Below are 12,652 nucleotides of genomic sequence, written 5' to 3' on the forward strand. Positions count from 1 at the left end.
TAAGTTTTCGGTTTTCCTAGAGCGTTTTTTCTACTTTTTGGTATTTTTCGAGTTTTTTATGGTTATTTGATGGCTCTTCACACCATGGATTGGCTTTTTTTGGTACAGTTGTATTTTTGCATTTTATTTTGGGTTACATTTGCTCTACTTGGATTACTTTGGTGGAGAAGGACGTTATTGGATTTCAAACATGATTGGTAAGTCATTTATGTTTGATCTTTTGTGGGTGGGTAATGTGATTATTAATATTGCATTGTTTAATAGTTCTTAATTTTATTTAATGTGTGCATATATGTGATTAATAAGTATATATATTGCATACATTAAATACTTTTAAACATCAAGATTGAAATGTTATTATGCATATTTAGGTGATAGTTTTAGGGATTGCTTTGGTGTTGTTATTTATTCACAGTAGGGTTTTGGCTATTATGTTTAAGTATTCTATGCCTTTTGTACTAGGGTATAATTTCACTTGCTCTTCTAGGTATTTGTGCATTTGCTTATTTTGTTTTGATGTTTTAGGGACTAGTTCACTTCTGGATTGGTCCATTCTGAATTCCTGGTAGCTTTGTTCTTTCTGTAGGCACTTAATAAAATGTTCTAGAGTTGGTTATGTTCTGCCAGTTGATTGTATAAAGGCATTGTGCCAACCTTCTACTGCGTTGTCAGTTTTAGATTCACCATTTAAGGTGCTTCTGTAAACGTTCCACCAGGGTATTAGGAATTTTGGGTTTCTTCTGTGGCCAGATCTATGGAGTCTGCCTACCCAGGTGTCTTCACAGTAGTCCAAAAATATACTCAACTTAGCTTCATTTTGTTTATAGAAGGGGCTGTCTATAAGAATGTTGTAGTGTTCTGCTACATCTGTTTCTGGAACATAAGCCAGTGCTATGAGTTTTTTAATTTGGTATGCAAAAGATGAGTTAGTTGCATATTCTACACTTAAGGTAGTTTTTTGTAGATGTCTCCATAGACACTGGTTTAAATGATAGTAGCAGCCTTGAATGCAGGTATGGGGGTGGATTTTTAGGATGGTTGAAAGCATTGCCTGCTCCAAATCTAGGATTATTTTTTCTGGAGAATAATCATTTGTTTTTTGTTTAATTATATTTAATAATTCCATATATGTGGAACTATTTTTGTTTGGTAGTAGTGCATATAGTAGTTGTATGTTGCAGTTTTGGTAGAGGCCATGTACAGTGTATAATTGGAAAAATGGTTTGGGACAGATGTTAAAAGTCCCATCCATCATCCAATATTGGCTTTGCTGAAGTTTTACTAGATTCATATTGGTTCCAAAAATAATAAGTCTTTTGTCATTGTTTTCATTGTCGTAAATTATAAATGATTGCTTGTTTAAAGTTATAATTTGGTTGGCATTTAAATTGATATCATGATATGTTCTGGGAGCTGGTGTGGTAGTAGTAGTAGCTTTTTTAGTTCGTGCTATAGTTCTTCTTAGTGAAAGAATATTTGGCATTTGTGTTGTGGCAGTTTTAGGGATTTTAGGAATTGCTTCTTTTAATATGACGTTGGTTTGTTTTTGGAAACCTGTGCTTGCCTCTTTTATATTTTCCAATGCTGTTCTAACTTCAATTTCAGTAACATTTGGTGGATGATTGTGTTCCCTAGTATACAGTACAGTAGCTTCTCTTGTTGTTGCTCTTCCATAACACTTGTTAGAATAATATTTACAACATTTCCAATTAACTTTCATGCCATATTGCTTTTCTTGTGTATAAGTGTAACCCATGTAGCACAGTAATAGCTTTCCTTTCTGGCTGGTTACAAATTCTGTCATTTTGTTGTTTGTATATCTAGAAAGCATATATATAATAGTTAATGTCAAGGAAAATGTGTTTATAATTCTAAGTAAGTGATTATTAGTAATGTATATACTTACGTGTTTTAGAAATCAGTGAAATCTTTTGATATGCTTTATTCTTTTGTTCTGGATAGTGTTTTCTGATGTTGTCTGAGCTGTTAGGAAAAACATAAAATGACAATATTATTACAAAATGTTGTGTATATTTAGAATGTCACTGCTAATTTCTACTACAAAAGTGGATACTAATAAGTGTAGGATTTTATTTTACATTGTCAAGATACTTACGTATTTTGTTTTAGGTAGGGTTTTCCAGTATAGTTGTATCTTCTTCTTGTGGAGAGTATATAGTAGTGTTATCTTTAAACAATGGGTACATATGTGTTAGAAAACTCACCATGTTTGTAGGTTTTCAACAACTTAGCAGTTAATTATGTACTTTAATATACTTACTTAGTGAGTTGTATTTTTGGTATTCCGAAATTGGCGATCTGAATGTTTTCAGTATATTTTTCTGTAGTGTTAGCTGTGTAAAGAAAATAGATAATAGCAACTAATTAGAACAAGTGCTAATGTTTGTTGTTTTTACCACATTGATTTCTGTTTACAAATACTTACTTAGTAATATTTAATATAGAAATAGGAATAATCTTCTCTGTTCATTTGTAGTGTAGTTTTCAGTAGTAGAATCTGGAGAAAAAAAGTACATGTGTTATAAATGTAATTGTTTGTTTGTGTTTAGAACATTATACAATTAAATTCAAAGTTACTATTTACTTACTTAGTTATTAGTATCTTTAGTTTTAGGATCTTGTTCACAGTTGTTTCTTTGTAGAATTTTCTCTAGTGGTAGTATCTATAGAAACATTTGTATGTATAAATGATTACTACATGTGCAGAATTGTAGGGATTGTCACAGTTAATGTAGTGTTAAACGATACTTACTTTGATATTTGTATATTTCTTTAATACGTTAGTAGTATTGTAGTAAGTAGTAGAGTTATCTGTAGCATTAGGAGAGAAATAAAAGAGTTAGGATATACACATAAGAAAATTATTTTTAGAAAGCTTACAACATTAATGTCATATAGGGATAATTTAAACATTTCTAGTAGTTGTGTGTTTTTAGAAATCAGTAATCTGTTATTTATTATTAGCATGTTCTGTAGTAGTAACAGAAAAGGAGCACAGGGTATTTAGCAGGTAAGTAATATAGTAGCAGTTATTTAATTAGTGTTTATTTGAGTTACTTACTTGAAAGTTTTGATTATATGTTGATAATCTTGATGTTCTTGTTGGTGTGCCGCAATTCATCCAGAGATGTATCTCCTTCCGTGACTTTTAGCAAGTGGTTTGTGTTTTGGGTTTAATTGTTTATATAGAGGATTGTCATTAGTACTTAGTTTGCTATTGGTTGGTGAAAAAAAGCTGTGTTTGATTGGTTAGTTAGTATTTTTGAATTTCAGTTGTGAGTATTATGTAGTAAAAGAAGGGAAAAGAAAATAATTTATATAATTATAAAATTTGCAGACAATAACTTTCAATGTGTAGGCTATATAATAGATAATATAGAATAGGTGTGCAATTTTTATAAGAAAAATAAAAATGTTTAAATAAGTAGTGTGTATTTAATTGCAAATAAAATAATAATATGTAAAATAAAAGTGCAAATATATGTATATAAACTGTCGATATATCTGAAAATACGATATTATTGTTCACGATATTATTGATGTCGATATTTTATTTCATGTGTATGTATTTTTAAGAGATCGATATTTATGTATACCGATATCAAAGTAGTCGATATAAAAGAAAACGATGTTTTTGTATATCGATATTAATTATCCGATATATTTGTATGTATATAGTTAAGTATAGGAAGTCGATAATAGAGTAGTCGATATTTTTGTTCCGATATTAGTGTAGTACGATATTGTGTTTTTCGATAATATGTCAGACATTCTCCTGGTACATGCGGAGATTGTCCATTACCGAGAGGAGGGCCGATTCAGTTGTATATCTAACAACTCTTTTGAAGAGTAACTCACCCTTTTCGAAGAATGATCAGCAAGGACCGGTAAAGATGTAGGAGCCATAGCCACAGGCGCTGACGGGCTCCTCTTTGGCTCGTCTTAGGCGCGCCCTTAGGTGCACCCCTGCGCGCGACCGCTGTGCGCTCAGAGCGACGAGAGGGCTATATAGCCCTTCCTGTGAAACAACTAAAGCGCTAACCGCTCATACAAGCGGAAGTGTCTGGCTCTGCCTGTCCGCCCTCCGCTCTACGGTACTAATTTCCGAGTCGGACCGAGTCGGGCAGGCTGCAAATCAAGCACAGACTTCCTCAAATTAAATGCGCCCCAAATATCCTTGCTGGCACCTGGATTGCAGTGATAGTGAGCGCAATACAATTTAAAAATGTTTTTGAGTTTTAAAACGTAATTTCAGGCATCAATTAAACACTTCCATATAATGCAATGATCTCAAAGTGCTTACTGGTATCCAAGCGGATCAGGGGAGACACTGCCACCGTCCTCCCTTACCGCACTGGGCCCACAGCTCCTCACTGCCTAAATCATGAAACTGGTGGTCTGTCATAAAATGATTTAGTACGGATGTGTCTTGGTTGCCATCGAAGTTTGGTTTGCTAGAGGAATCTAATACGGGATCTATGGTGAGGATTTAGTCTCCATGAGCCCGCGAACTCGTTATACTGAATTTAAAAAAAAAAGACTGCTAAACCTTGGAAAGAAGTCAAGCTTGCAGGCTATTGATGTATGCACCCTGCCACTGAAGAAACATTTTTGGGGAATTTTATAATTACGTGGCTACCTGAAGTGTCTAACTTTCACAAATAAACAAGAGCGGTCCAAATGTCCGTGTGAACTGGGTAATGCTATTAAGCAGGGACAATGTTCAAAAGGAACTAATATTTCATAAAAAATAATTAATTTTGCAGCAATTAGTGTATCCGGCTTGACTCAAACGGAACAGACTGATACAGAATGAGACCTTAGCTCAATAAGACATACCAATATTTTAACAAGGTTTTTTTGCAAGACCCACAGAACAAGATGTTTTGTAGTCCTCATTTAAGCCGAAGTGAGTGTTCTTTATTTTGCATAACAGTATTTCACATACAAAACTGCATAAAATATTTACTGGCTGTGTATTTACATTATATACATTTTCACATTTGAAAGTGTTTTGTGAACCCCAGTGAGGTGACCATAACCAAACCAGTGAAATATAAATTTTTGCTGTTGGAAAACTTGTGGTGGTGTTTATTGGTAAATAAAAGGGTAGCCACTTGGAAATGTAAAATAATCAATTCTTCAAGGACAACTATATGATTTGTTGGGGACTCTCCTTTTTTTTTAGTCAACTACGTTTCAACCCTCCCGCAGTACGGGGTCTCTTCAGGACAGAGATTCTGGGGACTAAAGATGAGACAGGATGTTAGTGATGGTTAAAGGAAGTAAGAACTGTGGGCCAATTGGTACAAAGTAAAACAAGCTTACCGAGCAACACAATGAGTGTGCCCGAAGAGCAGAAGTACTTCTTAATATATTCCTGGGTACTTCTCATTTCTGGTACGGATACTTAATTCCTATTAATGACATGGTGGAGAAAAATTACCACCTGCACGAGTGCTTATAAGAGTAGGTGTTAATGTGCCCTGAGGGATGGCTTACCCTTTATATGAAAGCCACAGCTTGGCTTCAGTTGTAGTTCGCAGTAACAGGTATTACTGTAGGTCCTATAGATAGGAAACTGAATTATCTCATGATCTAAATGCTAGTTACTTATGTGCAATATTGATCAACCATGTACGCACCAACACTTAGTTGTGTGTAGTGTTCCAGGATGAAGGCAGTACTTCATTAACAAATTAATTATTTTTTATGAAAAATAAGTTCCTTGTGAACATTGTCTCTGCTTGCTACCTGAAGTGTCTAGACACTCCCTCAAGGTCCAAAATGTCAAATATATGAGAAAAAGGATATCTCCTCTGCCCTATTGGAATCCAGTCAATAGCTGTTTTCTGGAGCCTGATTGTTATAGGGTGGAAAAAAAGATTACCTTCCCCCACCCAATCCCTCTTCAGTTTTTCAGATTTCACTTTAGGTTAATATGGCTCTTGTAATAAGACAATGCCCACCCTGTCCATTGTCAGATAGGGGAGTATTTTACTCTGTTGGATAAAATGTGATAACCCATACACATTCTGAGGAAGGATTGTGAAGTTTCGTATTATTTATTGATGTTGGGGTGTGGAGTAGCAGAAGTTTATAAAAAACTGTAAGCCCTGTATACTTGCATAACTAAACATCCAGGATATAACCAGAAAAAGGCAACCCTCAGAGAACCGTTGGGGAACGACACATGACAATTTGTTATTTCTGGTGGTGGCATTTGAGAACTGCTAGGGAGAGAATCCGAGTGTCACACTTGCTCTAAATTCCTAGATCAATCATTCAAAAGGTAGCACGGATGATACCAATACAAATTGTGCACCTACTTTTGAAGAAGGAGCGGTTTATCCATAGGGGCGTTGACATCCTACTGAGAACATCCGCACCTGAAATGGACTCATTATTTTCCCCTAAATACGTCCCATATACTACCTATTTTTCCCCGATTAGGGGCCGGCTACAGTGCTCTCTCTCCCGGATCTATTGTGATGTCCATGAGCAGATGAGGCAGTGCTAACTGAACAGCGCAGGTTAAATTGGCCACTGTTTTTGTTGTGGCCAGCTTAACATGCGCAGTTCAAGCTTCTAGAAGTAATAAATCATGGTGTTTGAACATCAGTGCTACAGCCCCATCGGTTTCCGAGGGAAGGTGGTGTTTGGTTGACCCAGCCAATCCTAGCACTGTTTATATCCTATTTACTATTATAAGCAGAATGACAGCAGTGCTGGGATGCTTGGGGCTTAGTTTCTGTGGGTCCAGCACGCACATATTTACAAGGAGGCACATGACGTGGGAGAATTAAACCTCATAGGTTTGCAGTTGCAAGCTGAAGGTGTGGTGAATCCAGATGCCCAAAGTAAGAAACATGTTTATTTTTGACAGTGTAACAGCTTTGTGAATAGAATGAGCCCTGATCACCTCTGTATTCAAGAATGGAATTCGTAATGCAGAGGTGATTGGGGCACATTCTATCTACAAAACATTTATCATCCGTTGTAAGCATTTTTAACTTTATGCCTGGCTCACCACTTTCAAAAGGCACCAGTGGCCACTGTTTTGAAGTGACTGAAATAGTCTCAGAGAAAGACATGGCCGCATCTTGAAGCTGCATGATGACGTGGAGAAAAACAAAACTTCCACAATTCCTCATAAAAAACATTAGAACTCACTGAGAAGGATACGTTTAGTTCTAAACTGAACTAATTTAACTCTGAAAAAGAGTAGAGTGTGCCACACTATTTTAAGTAGATTGTCTTTCCTGGAGTCAGGAGGACAAATGCTTGACAAGAATCCAATGGTGAATGTCCTTCACCTTACAATTCTTATAGGAGAGGAAATTCCACCAGCGGTGGATTCTCCTCAGGAGTTAGCAATTTGTCAAGAACTCCTAGAACTTTCTGTTGCCACTTTATACCTGACCCTATTTGTGTTGCAAAGGATGGAGAAAGAAAACCAATAAGGGATGTTGATGGAAGGCAGTATCTAATTGTAATGCCCAGCATAAGTCAGCATTCTAGTGCTGATGCCTGTATCTACACTTAACACCCACCCACCACTGATGTCACTGGTCATGTGACACAGCATCAATAAAAGAGGCCGAGCGCATGTGCTCTGGGCCAGTTGCACCAGATCTCCAGTGTCAGTGTTTGTGTGCTTGCAGCATGAGGGCCTAGGGCCCACCACAGCCCTTTACAATGGCGAAGAGGGTAGCTGTGCCCATGCGTGCCAGCTAAAAGAAACATCGAGGAAAAGGGGAGAGGAGAGCTGCCTGCATCGACAGCACACCCCCTTTGAAGCGTGCCAGCCGCCAAGAGGCCCACGGGGCGTGTGTCGAGCCCCGGGCCTGAAAGGAAAAGAGAAGGTGACTGGGAGCTCACCCGCACCTCTCAAGCCTGCTGAATGCCGCTCTGCCGTGGCAGTGCCCCCAAGAGGAGAAGCGGACCGGCCAGAGCCCACCTGTACCGGACGCAAGTGAGACTGAAGAAAGTGCGGACCGATCGGAGCTCACCCGCGTTGGCCGCGAACGTGCCCACCTATCGTGAAGCCCTCGCGGAGCCCACCCGCGGATAAAGACGGCCAGTTGGCACCCAAGTATAAGCCCCGCAGCGTGTGCCAAGCTGCCGGGCGTATATTCACCGAAAGCGGAGCCCACCCGCTGTAAACACTGACTTTGCCCCAACAGTACGAGCGGCGCCAGCTATGTGCATTTAATTAAGCAAGGCTCGCGGAGCCCACCCAGTGACACGGCGTCGGCCGCAACTGCCCACGTAATTAAGCGAGGCTCGCGGAGCCCACCCGCGGCCTGCCTGCGGCGTCCCCCGCCCTGCCGCACTGCGTGTGTGAAAAGCGGCGGCGGGGCGAAGAACTTAAAAAAGAAAGCGCCCGCAGCGTTAGGGAAGCTGCCGGGTGCTCAGAGAAGGGAACCAAAGGCAAGCGGAGCCCACCCGCGAAGCGCTATCACCCCCACCCCTCGCCGCGTGTGGCTGCGGCGGTGGGGGAAAAGGAAGGTGAGATCCAGCAGCCGGCTATGGCCCGGCGAGAAAGAGACTCACCAGAGAAGGAAGGCTGTCCAGCAGTGACCGCCCGACTTGCCCTGCTGCCCCATGCTTGTGGGCCCAAAAACAGAGCGGCCCGAACATCAGCGCCAACACCTCTCCCCGCCACGCAGCATGTGAGGAAGGAAGCTGCGGCGGCGGGGCACGAAGGAACATAGGCAGCATCTGGCCCGAGGACGCTGCAGAGGGCCAACTGCCTCGAGCTGCCCTCCGTCTCCTCCTACCTCACAGAACCCCTATGCGGCAAAAGACAAGAGACATTCAAAGAACCCTGGGTGTAAGCACAACTGCACCAGTGTACCCAGGGAACGTCAAGAGCCTACATTGAAGGCTGAAGATCCCCGGGTGTGAGCACAGCTACATCCGTGCATGCAGGAAGAGCTAAGGGCAGGGAAAACCACTCACCACAATCCCGGTGCCCCATTTTCCAACAACAGAACGAGGACCCAGCACCAGCCATAGGAAACGAAGGCACACCACGTACAGAGAGACTGCCACTATCTGCTGAGGCGCCCCCACTGCCATCTAGTGGCCAAACTGGAAAATCGCACTCACCCATTGAAAGACACTAGCAGCAAAAGTACACGCCACAGGGCGATACGAGCAGATAGACTGCAAGGCAAATGGGTGCATGGGTGCCCAGAAAAGAGACAGCAGCGCCAGCCAGACTGCCCAGCAAGAAAGATGGCCAAGCATAGAAGTGGACGCACAGCAGCACAGAAAGTGATTGACAACTGCGCACCGTTGAAGAACCAAGAACACTGCCACACCAGAACACCAACAAGCAAACACACAGCCAAGACTACGTGGCGCACACAAGCGAGACCTAGAGACTGAGAGAGAACCACCTGCTGGCAGGTGTCTTCTCGCAAGAAGAGAGGAACGCGCCACAAAGCACAAGGAAGGTTTGCAGTTAAAGACTACGAAGGGCAGCAACCTGCCCGCCGTCACGTCCAAAGAAGTAAACAAGCCATCAAACCGCCGAGGAAGAGAAAAGGTAAATGCGCAGCAGCGCGCCAGAAGCCCAAAAGAGCGCAAAGACAAATCCAGAAGTGCGCCAGGAGTGCAGCGACTCCTCACAAGACATTCAAGAGAACGCGCGACAAGTGCGCCCACAAGAAGATCACAAGAATCGCAACTAGCACCAACAGAAGAAGCACGACCCGGAGAAGATCCATGGAGTGGTGACGTAACCCTCCAGAAGCAAACACCCAAGAAGCATCTACGCCATGCCAGAAGAGAAGACAGCGATGCCTGGTGGCCACAGGCCATCGCTGCAGCAGAATGGCGAAAGTAGGAACACACCCACACGAACCAACGATGGTTCTGGAACCCAGCACCAGGAAGTGCGAAAGCGCATGACGCAAATGCGCAGCAGTGCAGACCGCACTAGCCCAAAGCAGCAAGTCACAAAGAAGACACGAAGAGCGCACCCAATGGCGCACCAAAGCAATCAAACAAAGATGAAAAGAAAATGGTTGCGCAGTCAACCCGCAGTATTGAAGAACCCGCACAACAGCAACACAACCACACAGCATGGTCACCAAGCACCAAAAAGCTCAGCATCACGAATCTTACCTGCCAGACCTTGGCAGAAGGGACCAGCACGAGGTCCAAGAAGTTCAGACAAGGCGCGGTCCGAGGACCTGGACCCATGAACTTAGTAGCTCTCCCCTGTGACTGCTACAGGGGCTGCGAGCTAATAGCTTGTCACCAATACATCAGAATCGAGATTGCACTAATTGTAATAGCGTTTTTTATTCTTTTACGTGAAACTTGGACATCGTTTTGAAAAATTGTTTCAGGGGGGTTTCTGACTAGAGATGTAACTGGGAATTACTACAGGCACTCTAACACTCTTAACACGCTTCATCCTACCTTTCCGACCTCCGTTTTCGAACAGCTGCTCAGCGTCTGGCGGCGGTGGGCGCCATCTTGGGGGTAGCGGGGTCAGCGCTCTAGTCGCGCAGGACTCCCGCCCTCCCAGCACACTTAAGGTAGGCTTCCCGGTGGGCGCATCGCCTTAGTAGCTCTCCCCTGTGACTGCTACAGGGGCTGCGAGCTAATAGCTTGTCACCAATACATCAGAATCGAGATTGCACTAATTGTAATAGCGTTTTTTATTCTTTTACGTGAAACTTGGACATCGTTTTGAAAAATTGTTTCAGGGGGCTTTCTGACTAGAGATGTAACTGGGAATTACTACAGGCACTCTAACACTCTTAACACGCTTCATCCTACCTTTCCGACCTCCGTTTTCGAACAGCTGCTCAGCGTCTGGCGGCGGTGGGCGCCATCTTGGGGGTAGCGGGGTCAGCGCTCTAGTCGCGCAGGACTCCCGCCCTCCCAGCACACTTAAGGTAGGCTTCCCGGTGGGCGCATCGCCTTAGTAGCTCTCCCCTGTGACTGCTACAGGGGCTGCGAGCTAATAGCTTGTCACCAATACATCAGAATCGAGATTGCACTAATTGTAATAGCGTTTTTTATTCTTTTACGTGAAACTTGGACATCGTTTTGAAAAATTGTTTCAGGGGGGTTTCTGACTAGAGATGTAACTGGGAATTACTACAGGCACTCTAACACTCTTAACACGCTTCATCCTACCTTTCCGACCTCCGTTTTCGAACAGCTGCTCAGCGTCTGGCGGCGGTGGGCGCCATCTTGGGGGTAGCGGGGTCAGCGCTCTAGTCGCGCAGGACTCCCACCCTCCTCACCTAGGTATAAATGTGCGTTCCCCCCAGACGGCGCAGCGGGCTGGCACAGCGGGCGCGCCGGGCGCGCGCCGAAGCCGCGCCTAAGCCAAGCCCGTCTGCGCCCGTCCGAGCCTGGACCGAGCCCAGAGCCACCTCCCTTACACCCCTGTCGACAAAAAGGTTAGTCTATACAGCAAACGAACTGCACCACCTAAATAAAACTCTACACAAGTTACATGACCCCCCCATATGCCAAATATCTGATCCTATTGGAGGGCCTTTTCTCTGCACTCTTTGCACAAATTGTAATTTAGCCATACCTACACCACAGAAACTGATACATGCAGCACTACTTAACGCTCGCTCGCTTCCATGTCACAAAATTGAAATATTAGAGTTGCTTAATACCTATGCCATCGATCTCCTATTTCTTACCGAAACTTGGGGAGACGATGCATCTGGACCAGATTTTAGAGCTGCCATGCCTGAAAACTATTGTGTTTATAGACAGGACCGCATTTCTGCACATAAAGGCGGAGGGATTGCAATTATATACCGTAACAGCCTCCACGTCAAAGCCATCGACTTAAAGCACAGGAGCTGTGAGGCACTTGCCTTTACGGTTACTCTTACCACGAATCAATCTTTCACAGGCACTCTCCTGTATCGACCTCCTGGCTCACGCACCACTTTTCTCTCACAACTCCATCAATTGAGTGAGTTAGCCGTGGACCATAAACACTTTACTGTTTTGGGAGATTTTAATTTTCATCTCGAATCCCAAACTGATAAAGACACCGACCAGCTTATTAGTGATCTGCTCTCTGTAGATCTTGTACAACTGATAACTGCTCCTACTCATAAGGCAGGACATACGCTTGACGGTATTTTTACCAACAACCCTTATATCATCAAGAACAAAATTCTTCCTCTAACATGGTCAGATCACTTTGCCATTCTATTTGACATTAAAACTAAATTGACAGCTTCTACAATTTCCTCTCAGAATTCCTACCGTACTGCCAGAGATTGGAAAAATTTGGATTACAATCAGCTCACTCAGATTCTCACTGACGCTTTCAGCGACATAGAAAACGAAATTGACCCCAATAATGCCGCCACCAGATACACCTCCATTCTTGAGGGGGCATTTTCCATACTCGCACCTTCCAGAACTTCCAAACATAATAGGAAAGTCCCTTCAGCCCCATGGTTTACTGAAAATCTTAGACTTCAACGACAACATTGTCGTAACCTTGAGCGCCACTGGCGCAAACACTACAATTCCTCAGACAAAACAATATACAAAGCTGCACTCCATAATTACAAGCAGAGTATAGCAATAGAAAAAAATATCTATTACACCACCCAAATAGATC

Source organism: Lissotriton vulgaris, chromosome 4_1, assembly GCF_964263255.1.
Source record: "Lissotriton vulgaris chromosome 4_1, aLisVul1.2, whole genome shotgun sequence".
NCBI classification, from domain to species: domain Eukaryota; kingdom Metazoa; phylum Chordata; class Amphibia; order Caudata; family Salamandridae; genus Lissotriton; species Lissotriton vulgaris.